Genomic DNA, 19,965 nt, shown 5'->3' with positions numbered 1-19,965 from the left:
AAAGTGGGATCTGAATTTCAATTAAGGGTTTAAGTGAGCTTTTCAAGGCTGATAATCTGATTCATGTTTTCAGTTCATAATATAAATGGGCAATTGTGGTGCTAACAATCCACTACCCATAGGACGCAGAAGGTGGAGGAACCTCTTATCGGCACAAAGGAACAGGGTTTTACTGAAAAAAAGCTGGGTGCAGCATCATTTTTCTACAAATCAAGGTGAAGACCACTGAGACAAAAATGAGTGAAAAATTATGTCCTTAATTAAAGCACACCTGAAGAGGTTGGTGAATGATAAAACCTCCTCAGAACTCAGTCTGTGGGAGGTTTCCAGTGGGATTCCACTGAGAGGGGGGAGTTCAAGAAGATAAGAATAAAGTCCAGTTTTGACATATTCCAGCTGTGGAGATGTGAGCAAATGACTCCACCTCAGTTTCTTCATCTGTAAAATGGGGCTGATGGTAAAAGCACCTACTTCCCAGGCTGGTTGTGAGGACTAAGCAAGGGGATGCCTAAAGATACTTTCCAAGTGCCTCTCACATAATTACAATACCAAGCCCTTACCATGAGACCTAACCAAACACTCTTCATTTTCAAGACAATTCTGGGAAGTGGATACTCAGGTTATTTCCATTTTGTAGATAAGAACATTTAAGCCTGGGAAAGCTAAGAAACATGCCCAAGAACACATGTTATAAGTCACAGAGGTGGGATTCAAGCTCAAGCTAACTCCAGAGCCTCAAAAAACTTCTAGTCTAATAGGAGTGACCAGTAAAAGCCACCAACACCAGGAGGGCCACCAAGCTGCCCCAGGGACAATGCACTGGGATCCAAGGACAGTCAGGAATCACCCTGTAGGAACACGGGTTCAGGTGCCCCATTAGGGTTGGGCCTTGAGAGGTGCTTGAGAGGTTCTCACAGGAAGAGGAGGTAAGAAGAGCCTTATGGGTGGAAAACTCACAGTGGCAAAGGCCAGGTAAGTATTAAAAGGAATTCCCTGTTTAGGTCAGGCTGGAAAGACAGCTGTGCTGAGAGACCTGGGCTTCCTGGAGTCTCATTTGAGTTCATTTCCATGTCTTCGCAAACGTTCTGATCATTACAGCACTGTGGGTAAGGGCACAGGCTCTGTGTCTGATGGACTAAGTGGACATAATAAAGCTGTGTGACCCTGAGCAAGAGACTTAACCTCTCTTGTCCTGAAGGGGGCTCACCTTTCAAATGAGGGTCAACATACCAACACTCTGGGCAGCTGTACTGACTCCACGGGGCTCCCTGTGTAAAGGCTTAGCCTCAAGCCTGCTAGCGCTCTGATGCTTCTTTGCATTTCTGCTCTACTTGATGCGGCCTGGGTCTCCTCGGCCGGCCTTCCCACTGCTCAGACCTCTTCTGCTCACTGGCTGACATCTCTTAAGAAACTACTACTTAAAGTCCTAGAAAAGAAGAGACTCCAAAATCAACGAGAAATGGGGCTTGGTCTATTACTATTACTAGAGATGACTTTCCACACATCTTGAAAGAACTTGTCTGCAACCAGCCAGATTTAGGGATCTGACTTCATCCCTCTTAAATAACTGTGATGCAATGTTATCTGAACTGTAACCATTTGACAGCTGCCCAAGGAAGGTACTTTCTGCCTGGACCACAGGTTGTCTCTGTTAATTTTTATAACTTAGCATACAGAATGGGAGGGCCGATTAGAAACTTTCCTACAAAGGCACATTTGCTTTAAGCTCTCCTCTCGTGCCTCGTAAACTCAAATTCTGGTGTGTGTGTTGAGGGGGCAGTTCAGTGTCCAGGCTTAACTAGGTGTTTGTTTATTCACTCTTTGAATCAAAGGTCCTAAGATATACATCTTTTCAAATTTCAGCATCTCCAAAGAATGTTATGTGTCCTGCAACCAACGGCATTCAGTAGTTCAATTGGAAGCATTTGCTTCGTTCTTCTTTGTGGCACACAAATTAATTGTGAGCTGTATAATTGACAGCATCTTAGATTTGAGGAAATACAGCATGTGCTGGGGACCACACTAGCAGCGACCACCACATAAACATATTGTCACTCCTAACTTACATCTGAGATATCTGATGCCTAAAATATTTAAGAAAATTTTGCTTATGACTGCCTAGTATGTAGGAGAAAGAGCATGGACTTCTTGTTACTGTTGCTGAATACAAATTACTGCAAAACTTAGACTCGTTAAAACAACAATCGTTTTATGTTACTCATGAGTTTTTGATCAGGAATTTGGGAAGGACTAGGCTTTGTGGTTCTCACTTGGGGTTTTCCATGTCCTCGTCGTCAGATATTGGGCTGTGGTCATTTGAAAGTGCAGATGGTCTAAACATCCAAAATGACAGCTTGCATGGCTATCGGCCAACCCTGGGTGCTGGCTGGGAGCTCAGCTGAGACCACAGACCAGAGCACCTACAGGCAGCTTCTTTTGCAAGGCAGTCTCCGTGCTTCCCCAGAAGCAGTATCCAAGGAAACCTGAGGATGCTGCACGACCATTTGTGACTTGACTGCTTGAACAATTACCAAGACTAAAGGAAATGACATAAATCCCATCTTTCAATGGGAAGAATGTCAAGGACTCAGGCCATTTTGTTTTTAGATCATCACAGATGAAAACGCTGGTCTGACTGATGAAAAGACACCATGTGTGGGATTGCTTGTCTGGTACCCAGGGGCAAAAGAAGGGAGAAAAAGAACTAAATGTAATGAGGAGGATTTTAAAATAAATGCAGGAGGAATCATCCAGTCACCTATATGTTCACTTTTAACGTATTCACTTTGGGACCTTTAAAACACTGGTCCGGTGTTGTTTCTGTTGTTCAGAACATATCCCGAGCTTCCAGGAAGTAGAATCAGAGCCAACTTTGCTGGTTCACAAGAGACATCAGTCCTAGAGAATTATGGATAATAACAGAAAATGAGGGGTAGGGGAAGCTAAGTTACACAGGGGTTGTCAGAAAAGGCCTCTGTGGGAGTTGACACCTGAGCAGACACCTGAATGAAATGAGGAGATGAGGCAGGGAGGTATACAGAGAAAAGAGTGCTCCAGAAAAGGGGAACATGCCATGCAAAGGCCCTGAGGCCAGCCTGTGCTCAGGTATGTTTGGCCTATAGCAAGAAGGCCAGTGTGGAGAGTAGGGTGAGCAAAGGGGAAAGTGGCAGGGAGGCTGTTGCGAAACATATTGGCAACTTCGGATTTTATCCTAAGTGAGATGGGATTCCATTGGAGGATTTTGAGCAGGTGAGTGGCATGATTTGGTTTACCCTTTTAAAGGATCCCCCTGGCTGCTGAGGGAGAAGGAAGGGTAGGTAGGGTAGAAACAGGAAGGCCATTTAGGAGGCAGGCTCCTGCAGGAATCCAGGCAGAAGGTGGTGGACTGTCACTGGTCTGGACTGTCATTGGTAGAGAGAGTAGAAGGAGTGGATGAGTACATAGACTGAAGGCAGATTCCACAGGATTTGGCAATGGACACATCTACCAATTGACCCTTAAACTACAGGAACAGGATAGGTTTCCAAAAATCGCTTAGTCATTGCCTGAATTCAAATCCAGTCTCTACAGAGGGTGGCAATGTGGGTAGCAGAAAGTGGGAAAGCCCCAGGTGAAACCAGCCCCCTCACGCACTGGCCAGGGGGCTTGTCCCTCCTGGCACAAAAGGGCCTGGACTGCCAGCGTCACCCCTCCTTCCCATCCCCAGCCTCCCAACCGCTGGCAAGAAAGATGTGAGGAGATGCAAAAGAATAAGCCACTAGCTGGAAAGACCCTTTCAAAAACAAGTTCAAAAATGTCTAGTCTTCTAAAAGGGCCGTCAGGGGAGACCCACACCCATTTGCATGGGCGAGTCTGGGTATTTTGGTCTTTTACTCCATGACCTGACTTGGTAGTCACAGCCCCTCCTTCTTTACAAGTCAGTGTTCTCTGAGGGGCCTTTTCCGTCAAAAAGAAACCGCCACTGTTGCTGGTTTGAGAGAGACTTTAGGGGCATTTTCATGCTCCATGAGCCTTGGTGGCGACAGGGTCAGTGTTCTGCTTAAGTACCACAAGTGACCCAATAGATCAAGGTTCAAACCCAAGACTATGATAGTGGCTATTTTTCTCTCAAAAATTTCTTTAACAAACATGTATGTAGCCACTTACTATGTGTCAGGCAATGTTCTAACCATTTTATAAAACATTTAGTCATTTAATGCTCCTAACTATCATACAAGGTACGTACGGCTATTATCCTCCACCTGATACTCGACACACATTTAGTGAGCATTGTATAGATAAGGACGGTGAGTCACAAGAGAAGCTAAGTGACTTGCCCAGGTCATACAGCTTGTTAGTGGCAGAGCTGAGATCAGAACCCAGAAACTCCGGCTCTGGAATTTAGGCTCTTTAGCACCATATGAAGCTGTTCAACACTGTGCTTTGGTGGAAATCTGCATATCTATTAGAAATGCTTTCAGCTGCAAATAAAAGACAACTCCACTTAAGAGTGGCATAAACCAGTAGGAATTGTTTCAGTAACAAAGTCTGGAAGTAGTAGTCTTCTGTCTTGGGCTGGTGGAACCACTTAAGAATGCTGTCAAAGATCCAGACTCTTTCTATCTTTTCCCCTCCACCATTTTAGTCTGTTGACTTGTGGCCTCATGGTTGCAAGATGGCTGCTGTACCTCCAGGTATTGTGTCCAAGATCGAGGCAGGAAGAAAAGATAAGAATGAGCTCCCCCGTGGGGGGGGGGGCTTTGTCTTTTTATTTGGAAAGAGAACCTCTCCCTAGCATGCGTCCCCTAACAAAACTAGATAACATACCTGCCATTACTGTATTTGGTTTAACCCAATCTTGATTCATCTCATGAGGTTGGGATTGGGGCTTCCCTGAGATCTGGGGCCTCCTTCCTGTCACCTGAACCTATCAAGGTTCTGTGCAGCGGGGAGGCAGTGGCTACAGAGGAGACAGCAGAAAGCATTTGCCACAGGTAGGTATTACTATCCCCATTTTACAGACGGACTCATTGAAGCTAGAAATCACAGGGTCAAAATCACATGGCTGGCAAAACGGTAGCCCCAGAATACGAACCCGGGTCCATCTGATTCTAAATCTCGTGCTCTTGACTATGGCAAGGTACATTGTTGAGTGGACTCAAGACTGGATGGATGCACATTTGGCTTTCCACTAAGAGGTGTGGAGCCTTGGGAAGCTACTCAACTTCCTTGAGCCTCAATCTTCTTATCTCTAAATTGTAGCTAACAGTGGTACCTAACAAGAGAGTGGCTGTGATGGTGAAATGAAATAATACATGTAAAGAACCTGACAACACTAAGCAATCAATAATTTTTGGCTCTTTTTATTGTTGTCACTATTATTGCTGTTGTTGTTGCTTTTGTATGCTGTGAGACTTTGTAGCCACAATGTACTCTATCCAGATGAACACACCACTTTGAGAATTTCTGGGTGACATGGTAGCGGGTGGGCTTGAAAGTGAGGAGAGGGTGTTCATCATAACAGTAAGTATAGATTCCTGAGTCCTGAAACTTGTTTTGCTTGCGTTTAGTGATCCAGAGTCTGGTCACTCAAAATGTTGGTCCACCAATCTACAAAGCATAAGAGTTAGCTTTTAGCATTCTTTCTGCCAATAGTAAAATGCTGTTTGGCCAGAAGCACTTTGCTTTCCATTTTTGGACCTCCATGTTTTTATCTGTGTAGTGATTGGTTTTTCAATGTGTAATGAACATTCATTGAACGCCTATTATATGCACTATACCATGGAGGCCTTGGAGGTGCAGTGATACCAGAGATGGATGTTGCTCTCAGGAAGCTTACAGATTTAAAGATCTTCAAAGTTCCTTTCAGTAATAAAACTCGATGACATTAATCCAAATGACATTAATTATTTTGAGGATTAACTGTGTTAGTGGTATTGTAACTAAAATCTGAACAAATGCACAAAACATAAAGCTTTGGCAGTTTCTTACAAAGTGAAAATAGTCTTACCATGTGATCCAGCAATCTTGCTCCTTGGTATTTACCCAAATGACTTGAAAACTTATGTCCACTCAAAAACCTGCACACGAATGTTTATAGCAGCTTTATTTATAATTGCCAAAACTTGGAAAAAACAAAGATATCCTTCAGTAGGTGAATTGATAATTAAACTGTGGTATAGCCAGACAATGGAAATTATTCAGCACTAAAAAGAAATGAGCTATAAAGCCATGAAAAGACATGGAGGATCTTAAATGCATATTACTAAGTGAAAGAAGCCACTCAGAAGAGGCTACATGCCCTATGATTATAACTATGTGACATTCTGGAAAAAGCAAAACTACAAAGAAAGTAAAAGATCAGTGGTTGCCATGGGTTTGGGAGGACAGAGGGAAAGATTAATAGGTGAAGCACAGGGGATTTTTAGGGCTGTGAAAATATTCTGTAATGGTGGACACATAAAATTATGCATTTGTCAAAACTGTAAAGGTGGACACATAAAATTATGCATTTGTCAAAAACCCAGAACTACACAACACTAAGAGTGAACCTCAAATGTTAACCATAGTCTTTAGTCAATCGTAATATATCAATATTGGTTCATAAATTGTAACAAATGTACCACACTAATGCAAAATGTTAAGAATATGGGGAATGGTGGGGGGGGGAATATATGGGAGCTCTCTGCAGTTTCTACTCATTTTTTTGTAAACCTAAAATTTCTCTAACAAATAGTCTATTTATTTAAATATAGATATAGATTTTAACAACGTTCATAACTTTGAACCAGTGATTTCACATCTGAGAATCTCTTGAGATGTACGATATAGTAGAAGGAAAGCTTCATTTACAGAAGGGAAAAAATGAAGTAACCTATGGTTCATCACCAACAACCACACGGACAAAAGCAAATTAAAAAGAAGTAGTTGAAAAGGTTTTGAAATAACGTGAACAATGCTTTTGCCAAAAAAAGGCAAATGGAAGAAAAATGCAACGCTCCTTAAAATAACCACTATGGAAAAACTTTGCATTAAAACAACACCAGTGGTTTATAGTACACTGATAATGAATATTTCTATGATGCTACCAAAGGTCATGACAGTATGGTTAGCTTAGCTTTTTTAGCCTTCTCCCAATTTCTTGTAAGATTTTGATATTATTATATTTTTTTTAAAAAAGGTCTATGAATCCGCTAACTGGGAAAGAAAAGACAAAAACAGGTGGCAAAGCCAGCCAGCTAATAACAATAGCACCACGTCCACCTCCACCACCATTTCTTAGGAGCTTACTGCATCATGGAAGCCAGGGTTCTTGGTACTCTGATACATTGTTAACTCATCTGGGTAACTCACTGAAAGTCACAGAGCTGCATGGCCCTTCCGGGACATGCAACCAAAGCAACTGCCATCTGAAGCTCCGGCTTAGTCAAAAGATACTATTGAGAACAAGAGTCAGTAGTTACCCTAGGCATACAAAGACAGATGGGAAATAGAAGTTCAGAGACCAAGAGAGGTGTTTAAGAACCTATTCGCTCACTCACCCACCCAGAAAGGCTTTATTTACTGCTTCCTAGAGGCCAGGTACTAGGGATGCACTTACAGATAAAATGAAACCTCTGACCTTTAAGAGCCCACAGTCTAGTCACCCCACAACCCTGTATTTCCAAACTGTGATACTTCTGTTAGTGGAAAGGCACACTACCTGTATAAAAGGCTGGATGGAATAACAGGCATGAACTGGAACTGTTTCAGCAATCCTGGGCATGTGGTCACCCTAAGTCCCCCCAGCAAAGTGCAGCTCCCGGAACACAGGAAGCATCCCCACAAACCACAAGATGATATCTGCCTCCCCCCTCACATCACCCATGTTACCTCCCTTAAGCTGAATTTGGGGGTCAGGGGATTTATTTCTGACTCTCCCTCCCACCCTACCTCCACAACATCAAGCATTTCAGATCAAGGATCTGTGAATCATAGGTCAGGTTGACTCACTTCTTAAAGTTTCCAGGTTGTGAATTAGAACGACACTGATCAGTTGAAGGACCATCAAATTAGGGAGAGATAATGCAAACTGCTCTGCATTTATCTGCAACAATGGAAACCAGATTCACAAGTCTTTTATTGAAAGGGGGTGGGGCAGGGTCCAGGGGTGGGGTGGGCAGCTGCTGAAAACTTTGCAGCGCGTTAGGGTTGGTAAATGGAAACCACCCATGATTCCTTTGTATTTTTTTCCGTAATTTAAGATACGTACGGTGTTAATGATATTCTTTCATTGTGCTTTTTGTTTTCTTTTGGTTCATGTGGAAAATGTTTATGTTAGGCTTCTGGGAGCTCAGTTACAGATTCAGAGCCTATAAAATTATGTTCTTCCATTTAAGAAAGGGAAAGGGAAGGAAGGTAACAAGGGCTGAGCACCTATGCAGAGTCTTCTCATAGAAGACCCAGAAGCGCGGGAAGCAGAGGCTGGAGAGGTGGAGTCACCTGCCCCAGGAGCTCTCAGGAGAAAAGCATCACAGACGGGCCTCATTCCCATACAGACCTGCTCAATCAGGGAACGCTTAGCCCAAGGGGTGTTCAGAAACAGAAGCTCATGGTAGAGGTGCAAAACCATGTTGGGAACAGGAAAACCAAACCCCCAGAGACCTTGTGGGCTAGGGCTCCCACGCAGCTTTCACACCCATTCACCCTGACCTTTCACCTGCAGAACCCCTGCTCTCTCCAGACTGATGTGAAATGCCAAGATAAGGGGCCAGAACTCTCGCCCGCCCCACGTGGGAAAGCCTTCCTGGGACCCCCAGGGAAACCCACTGGGGTGTGATTCAGCCCGTGACCCCTGTGGTCCTGCATCTCCAAGTAGGGGAATCCACGATCAACCCAGCCTTGGGGCTCAGGGGGGAAACTCTACTGATGAATAATGGCTGCACAGAACCTTCTCTGGGCCTCCCTGGGAACCCACTGAAAGACTTGGTGTGTGTCACCAGGGGCCAAGGCAGCTGCACAATTCTCATGTGAAATGAGACCATTTCATGGGTTTTGGTGGTCTCTTAAGATGCCTCATCAAGTCATGAGATGATCTATCCGCAGGTGACAGGGCTCAGAAGTGCCAGGTGAAACATTCACAAGTGAGTGTGTTTTTTTTTTAAACTTTTTATAAAGTGCATACTTGGCTAATTTGGAATCATAATATTAATAGATGGAAACTCAGAGAAGGTCTGGGATTTACCTAAGGACACAGAGCTGGAACTAGCCAAACCTGCAGGTAGAACTCAGGGGTCCATAACCCCCTTCCCCAATACCACACTGCCTTGCTTAGAATGAAAAGATCACACAAAGCAAAGGAAAAAATATATATATTTTTTAATTGGATAATAAAGTAATAAGAAAGAAGAGTAAGACCCAAAGTCAATACATTCCTGGCAATCATGGATTGTTCATGACATCTACGAGCTCTGGGACAAATCTCTATTTAAAAATTTTTAAATATATTTTAATGAAAATATAAAAAAATATATTTAATTAATTAAAATGAAAATTTAAATATAGTTTTAAATATCCCCTTTCCCATTCCAACACAAAGTGGCATGTAAACTAATATATTCTGTAGGTCAATCTGGTGGTACTGTCTAAACCCTATTATTCAGACTCTAAGAGCTGAAAGAGGTTCACTGAGCCCATTGTACAGACGAGAAAAGTAAGGTATAGGGAGAGGAGATGACCTGCCCAATGAAACCCAGTCAGCTAGGGACAGAGCCGACACCGGCTCTAACATCACTCCCATAACCAGACCTGTGGAATTCCCAGGGCCGAGAGCACTTCCCGAGATTCTGCAGACAAGGGCGTTCAGATGCCTCCGGCAATCCTGAGCATCTCACATGATTCTGTCCACGGGTTTGGCGTAATCTCCAAGGCATGTGGCTGATTTTCATGAAATGTATTGTAGCTCCCAAAAGACGGCAGTGGACATGGTTAGTCTGTCAACGTGTACAGGAGAAGGGATCCTGAACTATAATGAGCATGGAAGCAGCTAAAGAGTGGATTCATTTGGTCCAAATAAAAGGTATTATATTCACACGATGTAATAAAACTACATAGCAGTTACAAAGGGTAAGGCAGCTGAAATGGATAGCACTCGTTGATATATGGCTGAGTTCGAGAAGGCAAGTTGAACAAAAATCTGTTTATCAAAAACAGTACTGTGTGTGTGTGTTTGTGTGTGTGTGTGTGAATGCACTGGAAAGGTCTGCAAGGATGTGTTCCAAAGTGATAACCTAAGCAGAGGGGATGAGGAAACAAGAATTGGGGGCGGTGATCAAAAGGGACATTAGCCTTATTTGGAAAGATTTTTTTTCCCAAGGTGAAAACATTCCGTTACTAGTTATGTAATAAGTAATTGATTTTTAAAAAAGAGAAAAATAGAAATAGGATATTATTCATTCATCTATCTATTCACTGAACTATCTGAGCATCAACTACGCACCAGGAATAAAACAAGATGAAAAATACAGCCCCTGCCCACAAGGAGCTTATACTCTAACAGGTGAGCGGGGAGGTTTCCTCGCTTGGTATGCACAATCAGGTATGTTACATGTGCTCTGGTGAAAGAAGAAAACAGCACAGAGTGGGGAAAGTAAAGTGATTTCCATGTTTCACGGCAGATCCAGCAGCTGAAACAGTCATCAGTAAATTCTGCCAAGACCCGCCATCTTGAAACAAAAGGACCACGACACCACTTTGCAAATGGACAAACCTCCAGTAATTTTAAAAGAATCTCAGCTGCTTTTGACTTTGGTTAGAGTTCACAGAGGAATATGATAGTACCAGGAATAGTTTGTAGGTCCCCAAAATTGAACCTTCCTCACAGAGGGAGATGGTTTTGCTGCTTTTTAAAGGCACTGACTCTTTGGCTGTTTTTATCAGTACATATGGTTTACCCTGCTAGGCTAGAGCATCCACTCATTCTCCCATCCGCCAAAATTGCTGTTTTGATTTGAAATTCCAAAAATAACTCATGAGAAGCCTGCAGTGTGACAGGAAGATGGTCGCACACAGCTCCAGGGAGGAAAAGAGAAAGCATTTGATTTGAATTACCTAAGAGCTGAAATTGGGTGCAAATATCTCCTTGTAACAACTGCTATATAATTAGCCAACCTAATGGAATCCTTTCAAAACCAAGGCAGTTCAACAAGGAAGTTTAATTGAAAAGAAAATTTCCAGGCCAACTATTCTGTCAAAACCACATTAAATGAAGATAGCTCAGCACTGACCAAATCACCAGTGAAAGGTATTATGTGTTTTGGGAGAGGGGTGAAAGGGAGGGGTGTGCCCTCCTATATGAGGGAAATGCAGTGATGTTCTAGGCTCCCTTCTCCAGTTTCCTGTATCTTCTAGTTACCGGGCAAAAGGATTCATTTCTCTCTAGGTCAGTGTTACTGCTGGGACCATCCCCTTTGTGAAGTGTTTCCCAGTCTCCTGAAAAGAAGAAGCCAGGATAAAAATCTCGGAGATAGGGCTTCCCTGGTGGCGCAGTGGTTGAGAGTCTGCCTGCCGATGCAGGGGACATGGGTTCGTGCCCCGGTCTGGGAGGATCCCACATGCCGCAGAGCGGCTGGGCCCGTGAGCCATGGCCGCTGAGCCTGCGCGTCTGGAGCCTGTGCTCCGCAACGGGAGAGGCCACAGCAGTGAGAGGCCTGCGGACAGCAAAAAAAAAAAAAAAAAAATCTCGGAGATAAAGAGGGGGAGAGAAGAGAAAATGACACTCACCATCCAAACCTGTTCATCAAGAGTAGACCCATCCCATTCCAGGAGGACCACACTCATCCATGGGCTCATGGGGGACCACAGTGACAAGAAATGACCTTCACCCTTGGACTTTCACCTTTGTTACTTACTAGCTGTGTAACATCTGCCAAGTTGTTTAACGTCTCTGAGTAGTAGTTTCCTCATCTAAAAAATAAAAAAAGGATTACACGTGCACACCTCAGTGGATGGTGAGGGAGACGGACTGTGACAATGTACATTAAACTGCTGCCTGGGGTCGGAGCTGGAACCTGTGCATGAGAGACCTAGCGCTCCATGGATGGGGTCTGGTACCGCGTGCTGGGGGTGTGGGGAGGGGTGGGGAGGACCACCGGGTGCTTCCTTGGTACTCAGAATGGGCTGGCCACAGACCAGAAACAGCAGCATCACCTGGGAGCTCATTAGTGTAGAATCTCAGCCCCACACGGATTAACTGACACAGAATCTGCATTTATTAAGGGCTCCTGGAGGTATACGTGTGGCTCAAATTTGAGAAACATTGGCCTCAGCCATCGCTCGGGTGTGTGATTCTGCACCTGGTGGCCCGAATCAAGAGAAAGTGTTCTTAAGGCTGCCCTTGAGGGGGAGAAGCGGGTTCCCCAGAGGGCCACCTGTGGTGTGAACCATTTCTGGACTCTGCCCCAAGCCTTCCTGCCTGCAGGGGGGACACCAAGGCAGAGCCCAGGGCCTCCTGAAACCAAGGCATTCTCCACCGACCAGGCTGGACTACTCTGGGGTCCAAAGCCGTGTTATCATGGATGTCCCCATGTCATCACACATGCCCAGGGAATAGGCCCTGTGTGTGAACAGGACAATAGCCATAGCTGGTAACAAGCGAATGGGAGTGGAGGCCTCAGGAGGGTGGGAAAGAAAGACAGATCACGGAGCTGTAAGACACAGATGCGTCCAGTAAGAAAGGGAACACTAGACACACACGGGTTGTCCTGTGTACGCATAGACCATCTCGAGAACGACAGACAAGACTCTTCTCACACTGACTGCCTCCTGCAAGGAAGACCTGTTGGCTGGGGAAGTGGACATTGAGGGGGACATTTTACTTTCACTGCATATCTTTCTGGACCTTTTGACTTTTTTCAGTGGTGTGACTGTATGCCAAGGAAGGAAGGGAGGGCGGGAAGCAAGGGAGGGAGGGAAGGAAAGAGAGAAGCAAGAAGGAAAGTAAAGGGAGGGAGGGACGTTCAATTAAAAAAAAAGATAGTTGAGTCCCTTGTTACACAGGGTTAGGTTTAAAAGTTCTCCCAGGAAATTCAGGCCATGAAGCCATCTTTTTTTGCTTAAAGCCGCACCACTTAGCCTGCGACCCTTTCTTCAGGCTGACCACACACCCAGCACGCCTATGTCTGAAAATGCTCAGAAATGTGGAGGAATTCAGCGAGGGCACGTCCTATGTGGCAGACCTGCTCACCCCTGACTCCGTCTCCCCAGCCCTCGGGCGTCTCTGCAGAGCGGGGTGTTCACCTTGACAATTTGCCTCACACCAACAGACACAAGAAATACCCCACTCTCTAAACATCCCAGCGGCTCCTGATTCCAGCTCACTTAGTTAGGCAAGGAAAAATCCCTTCCAGAAGATTCTTAAGCCCTGGTTTCCAGAGATTTCCAGTGACTAAAATGGAGTCGGGGGACATAACGCTTATACTTTGTGTGAATGTGTACGTGCAAATTGAGATAAGAAACAAAATGTCAGGTAATGTGGAAAACCCTAATTATGGAATAAGCAGCACTGGCTGTGCTCAGTTTATAAGGCATTTCCTACATCCTTACTGGGGGGAATGATATTAGAAACCTGATGTTAAAGATGAGGATTGAGGCCCAGCAAGGTTAGTGGTGAAATCAGCAACTAAATGCTGTACCTTTGCTGTCCCTGGGCACACCCTTCCTTTCATGCTCCAGTGTCCCAGCCACCTTCAGAAATGATCCACACGTTTACTGGTGCTGGAAACACTATGCTATGGTTTTTTTGTTTGTTTTTTCGGTACACGGGCCTCTCACCGTTGTGGCCTCTCCCGTTGCAGAGCACAGGCTCCGGACGCGCAGGCTCAGTGGCCATGGCTCACGGGCCCAGCCGCTCCGCGGCATGTGGGATCTTCCCGGACCAGGGCATGAACCCGTGTCCCCTGCATCGGCAGGCGGACTCTCAACCACTGCACCACTAGGGAAGCCCTGCTATGTTTTTATGGTTGGTGGCTGGAAGCTATTTCTTTACCGAAAGTATCACTGGGTCTTCAGCTGAAACTTTATTCTACTGATTAGGAGAGTAATGATGGTGTTCCCTTGAGCCACGTGGCTGCTGATGATGTCTAGCTGGATGGATAAGGGGCCAGCTCTCGAATCAGAAACTCTTGGGTTGTGTCCCTGCTACTTGTAGCTGTCTGACATTTGGTTAGTGGATCTTTCTGAGCCTCTGGTTTCTTCATTTTTTTAAATGGCAACAACAACTAATATCTATCAAGTGTGAGCTGTGTGTGTACTCTAAGCCAGTGTTATTCTAAGCATTTTATCAACTCATTGAGTACTTGTAACATACCATTGTTGTTCTTGGTGTACAAATGAGAAAGTTGAGGCACAGAAAGGTTAAGTGTCTTGCCCAAGGTCACACAGCTAATAAATGTCATCACTGGGATTCCATAGGTGGTTTGACTGGAGCCCGTGCTTTAACCATCACAAAAAAATGCTCTCACGAGGCTGTCGCTGTGTGTGTGTGTGTGTGTGTGTGTGTGTGTGTGTGTGTGTGTTACAATATCATAAAAATAAAATGCTTACCGGGCTACCTGACACTGAGGAAGTGCTCAGTAAATTACAGAAGTTAATCATTACAAGTTAATTTCTTTGGTTAAGCACAACACAAGGGTTACTATAGCACACACGTGGCTGATGATGAGGAAGCTGCTTCCTGCGATGGTACTATTCCTGGACTGGTGTCCTTCCCCACCTGTCCTCAGCTAGCATTCTGCCTTGGAATCACGGCACAGGCAGGAACAGTGGCGCTCTGCCCTTGAGTCTCTATACTTCCGTGGGGAGCTCATACAGAAATCTAAGTAGGGGCAGCTGTGGGGGACCAGGTCTGTTGTCCACTTGCCAAGAAGAATGACAGATTCCGAAACGAGGTGCCCAGTTCTAGCTCCAAGGCTATAGACATGTGCTTCTGAAATTCTCCACAAAGCGTTCATCACAGAGAACTAGGGGGAAGGTCCCTCATAGAGAAGAGGCAGCGTGCACTCAAAAAATTGGCACAATTAGAGATCTGGCGTGGAAGACTCTACGGGTGGCGGAGTAACTGTCCGATGCTCTCTTCATCCTCACGCAGACAGTCCCTGTTCTGTTCGGGTCCTGAGCAGGCAGCGGTATCCACGGAAGAAGCATTCCTATTACCTCTGTCAGAGGCTGGCTTAGGAGGACATCTGGCCCCATCTGGCCAATGAGACATAAGGGGAAGTCAACTGGAGATTTCTGGGGAAATTTTCTTCCCTAATAGAAGACAGGGAGTTGCAGTGAAAGACCCCCTTTTCCTGCCTGACATTCCTCCTGCTCAAAATGCTCTTATGATAAGGTGACGACTGCAGCAGAAAAGGGCGTCTCAGAGAAGCGGATCCCGTGCCCGGATGTGCCTGAGCCATCAAAGGCATCCTTCTGATACAGCTGACAACACCAGGTGCTGGGAGGGACATGGGGAAACAGAAACTCCTGAGCACCACGGGTGGAAAGGCAAACAGGTACAGTCATTCTGGAAAACAATCTGGCAGTACTTGTGAAATGAAGTCTGAGTGGCAAATGACTCACCCATCCCAGCCCTGGATCTGTACCAGAGAGACTCTCCCACAGGCCACCCAGGGACACATGTGAGGTGTTCATCACCGAACCTGGCTGGGCTTCCCTAACGTCTGTCAGCAGGGGACGAAAGAAATAAACAAGGCAGGACCTACAGCAAGGGGAGGGTAGACACAGCCCCTCACATGAGTTAGGTGCACACAGACCAACAAGAGTGGATCTAAAAAAAGACAGTACTGAGTAAAAAGAGAAACAGAGGGAGATCTGTAACAGAATCCTGTTTGTCAAAATGAAAAACAGATACCTGATCAGAACAGAACAGTAGGTACCATCTGGGGCACGGAGCAAACACGCTGGCAGCAGTAGGAAGGAGTCTGACAGTTTCTTCCCAATGGAGAGCTGATCTCTCTCTATAACTTCCCATAATCCCAGGGAGGATACAGTGCCGTATGTGACTGTCACATCACAGATCGTCACTGCTGTCCTTAAGGTGGTCCCCTCTCCTCCACCATGATCCCCCAGAAGTCTGGGCAAGATTTGGTGGCACAGAAATACCATGTGTCCCTGAGAGCCATTTTGTTTCCAGTTTTGCCCCTAAATGCATCAGGCTCTAAAAAAACCCCTTCCCCGCACACCACCCCCTTCTCTCCTCCTGGAACATGTCTTTGAAATACATTCCCCAAATAGGGACACAAGATCAAATGATGCTTTGAGAACTCCTGGCAAATAGTTTTGCCCAAAGAATGATACGTGCCGCCACTAGCCATGGAGGCGCGTGCCAGGCTGCTTACCGCTTCTTAGAATGAATTCCAAATCCTATCATTCTAGCTCTTGGTGACTTGCGGGGAATGGGTCGCCACAGTCACACTGTTCTGGTGAGCACCACTCTCCCCCCCGACTTCCCTGATGCTCTATTTTCCTCTTATGAGATCTGTCTGCACATAGAGTGACTGCTCTCACACAGGCAGCTCTGAAGAGTGCAGTGGGCTAATGGGAAAGTTGGGGCGGGACGGGCAGCAGCCTAAGCCCACCTGGGAAAGAAGGAGAAACAGAGGAATAACAAGGGAAATGTCTGCATGAAAAACTGCAATTTAGAAGTCCTCCAATTCATTGAGAAAGTAACTCTATAAAATGTCTGCACACACCTGTGGGATGGAAGGGAACGTGCAGGAGTGAAAATCAGAGCTGGAATGTGGTGGATTATGGCTCTGGGGTGCCAGGCATTCTTTAGAATTTTTCTTTAACTTCCCTGGTGGCTCCTGCGCCCCTGACTCCATCTCCCCAGCCCTCAGGCTTCTCTGCAGACCGGGGTGTTCACCGAGCACTCCTCTGCCCTCAGTCAGGATAATTCCTACACCTCCCTCCCGGCTCAACTTCAACATCAGTTTCCCTGGGAAGCATCCCCCTGCCTCCGAGAGCTGATTCGCTGCCTGCTCTCACCCTACCCAGACATCCTGTGCTTCTCTGGTCCCAGGGTCTGTAACAGCGATGGCTTGAGCTGGGCTGCTTCAACGCTGACCTTTTTTTTTTTTTTTTGCGGTACATGGGCCTCTCACTGCTGTGACCTCTCCCGTTGCGGAGCACAGGCTCCAGACGCTCAGGCTCAGCGGCCATGGCTCACGGGCCCAGCCGCTCCGTGGCACGTGGGATCTTCCCGGACCGGGGCACGAACCCGTGTCCCCTGAATCGGCAGGCGGACTCTCAACCACTGCGCCACCAGGGAAGCCCCAACGCTGACCTTTTGATTAGAAGCTTAGCATTTCATTTCAGGGAGTGGACAGAAACACCTGGACGGTACCAGCCATGGCAGGACAGTCTGGCCTGGGAGGGGGGAAAGCCAGGGCGGACTGGACAATGAAGAGAGGGCGAGATCCTTAGGTGATCTTGCTCTGGTTTCTCCCCGTCTACTCCCTACCCCTGCACCCCCGATCCAACCAATTCTTTAAAACTTGTTTCTCAAGTGCCTGTTATCTCCAGGACACTGTGATGCGGAATTGCAACACCCAGGCCATTCTTTGAGTGTCAAACTTAGGGAGGGAGTCAAAACTTTGACATGAGGAATGTCAGATAACTGTGGAGGAATGGAGTGAAAGATAACAAGACAAGACAGTGGAAGATGGATGGCGTGTGGGCACTGTGTGGTCTGGGGGCAGGAGGGCAGGTCCCTGCGGGCTGCAGAGGGAAGTCCTTTGAGAACCCAGATGGGAAGGATGGCCAAGGGTAGGGGAGTGGGTGAGGGGTATTGCATGCTAACATCAGGTGAGGAGCCCCCAGGTTCTAGAACAGAAAGAAAACATCTGGGGGTCCTGGGAGGGTGTGTTAGGGCCAGAATTTTGAGGACCTTGAAAGCAAGGCAGAGGAATCAGTGCTGGGAAAGACAGAGTGGGGACTGCAGGCAGTCCTGTGGCCAATGAGAGAAGTTTATGGCGAGAAGGGTCTGGGGGCAGCCCTCAGGGAGGACTAGAGAAAGAACCCAGTTAGTAAACCCCTCTGAAGGCACAGCAGGGAGGGAGGCGCAGGGTACCCGACCTTCACATCCCATCTGCCAGCACGGCTGCCGTCACCCAGCCATCAGAGCACACTTCCCCGTGACCCTAGGTAGGACCTCAGAATTTTTTGCCAGTTGGGGATCCTGGCAGCCCCTACCAAGCCACCCAGGGTGACGGGTCAAATCTCTTTGCCTCGCAGGTCCTATCAGTCAGGTGATGTTTTGGTGCACTAACTCACATCCTCAAATTCCAGTGTCTTAAAACGGTGAGGATTCACGGCTCATTCAGGCTCTATGCCCATCAGAGTCAGAGACAGATGTCAGTGCCAGCACCGCCCAGACCAGGCTGACAGGGCAGCCCCTACACTGCTGGGTGCCAGGGCCGGATGGGGGGTGGGAGAGAGAGAAAGGCAGAGACAGAGATAGAGGGAGAGGGAGAGGGAGGTACCTGGAAAGTCACGTGAAGGCCAGAAAAGGCAAGTCTGTCTGCTTGCTACTCGTTGGCCAGAACTGGTCACAGCAGGCCAGGCAGTGGAATCCTAATCTCCAAAAGGTGGAGAGTCAGAAAAAAACGAATGGCCTGAGCAGGTCACCTTTCAGAGAACGTGGAATGTACTGTCCATTCATTCAACCAGCAAGAATTTATTTCAACATGTTTAAAAACATTTATGAAGTGCCAAACACCCTCGAATACTGCCATTTCCGTGGGTCCTTTTAACAACCCCACGAGGTAGAAATCCTTAGTCTCAGTTTATAAATGAGAGAGGTGTGGGGCTCAAAGAGGTTGAGGTGCTCAGATGGTACGGCCTGGACCCGGCTCCACAGTCCGGGCTCTCCTCCCAACGTCACAGCGAGTCCGCACAGCTCCCAGGGGACGAAGGGAGTGACTCCAGACGCCGTAAGGCAGAGCGGGTAAGACAAGGGTTCTAGAGGCACGTCATCTGGGGGTACATCCTGGCTCCACTGCCTAGCCTGCACATGGTCGTGAACAAGCTACTCATCGTCCCGTGCCTCAGTTTCCTTTTCTGCAAACTGGCCCAATGCTCATAGTACCCGCCATCACAGTGCTGGGACCGCTAACGGGGATAATGCACGTGAAGCCCCTGAAGGCGTTTCCAGCACAGAATCAGTAGCCAACCAAGGCCAGTTATGATGCTAACATGTTCATCTTACTACAAGGACATGGAACGCAGCTCAGAGAGGACACAGGCTTTGGAACCCAGAGAGCATCTACTTTCCAACGTGTCACTTGGCCTCCGAGGTGAGGTGCACTGCTGACAGGGCTGCTGGTCTATGCCCAGGGGGAGAGGCCATGCAGCACCGGAGTAAGTGCCACCCTGCCTCGGGGCGTGCCCTGCACCCTCCCTGCCCTTCTCATTAGCTTCTTTTATTTCCTTCCTAGTACTTGGCACTCTCTGAAAGTGTCTTCCTGTGTGTGTGGATCTGTCACCTTGCTAATTGCCTGTCTCTGCAACTAGGAGCTGAACTCTGCAACTGCCTTGTTCAGAGTGCGGGGCACCTAGAAGGGTGCTCAGCAGGTCTCTGTGGAATGAATGGATCAATGACTAAACGTAAGTTCCCTGAGGGCGGGGGCTGTGTCAGCTTCACATCAGTGCCCCCAATGCATACAATACCCAGCACGTAGTACTGCACAAGGAGCTACAGAGAAGCCTGCCAGCTCTTCCTGCCTCAGCTTCAGGGAGTGATGCAGCCCTTTTGCCCCTGCTGGGGATTAAGCTGAAGACTGGCCTGGCCATGTGCAAAGTCTATTGATTGTTAGCAGTTTTCACCCTGAGACCCTTGTTCCCTTCCGTCCCTCCCCTCAGGGCTTGGGACTGGATATCCGACTGGCCTGAGGACAAGACCAAATGGAAGAGAAGCCAGAATGAAAGAGAAATGAGGAAGAGACCGCT

The 19,965-nt window shown here is 46.9% G+C and overlaps 1 long non-coding RNA gene across 3 annotated transcripts in view; it reads right to left on the bottom strand.

Moving 5' to 3' along the window:
• The window catches only part of LOC307065659, a 345,545-nt gene that overhangs the window by 108,604 nt on the left and 216,976 nt on the right, over positions 1-19,965 (bottom strand). Inside the window, exon 5 of one of the 3 annotated variants that reach the window (XR_013811346.1) lies at positions 11,884-11,922. The exons of the other annotated variants lie outside the window; for them this stretch is intronic. This is a non-coding gene — a long non-coding RNA (uncharacterized lncRNA). Of the gene's footprint in view, positions 1-11,883; positions 11,923-19,965 lie in introns of those variants that run through there. 3 annotated transcript variants of the gene reach the window in all.

The sequence above is a fragment of the Hyperoodon ampullatus genome (genome assembly GCF_949752795.1).
Source record: "Hyperoodon ampullatus genome assembly, chromosome: 17".
NCBI classification, from domain to species: domain Eukaryota; kingdom Metazoa; phylum Chordata; class Mammalia; order Artiodactyla; family Ziphiidae; genus Hyperoodon; species Hyperoodon ampullatus.
Note: the sequence above shows the minus strand (reverse complement) of the source record. Positions and strands in the feature narration are given on the sequence as shown.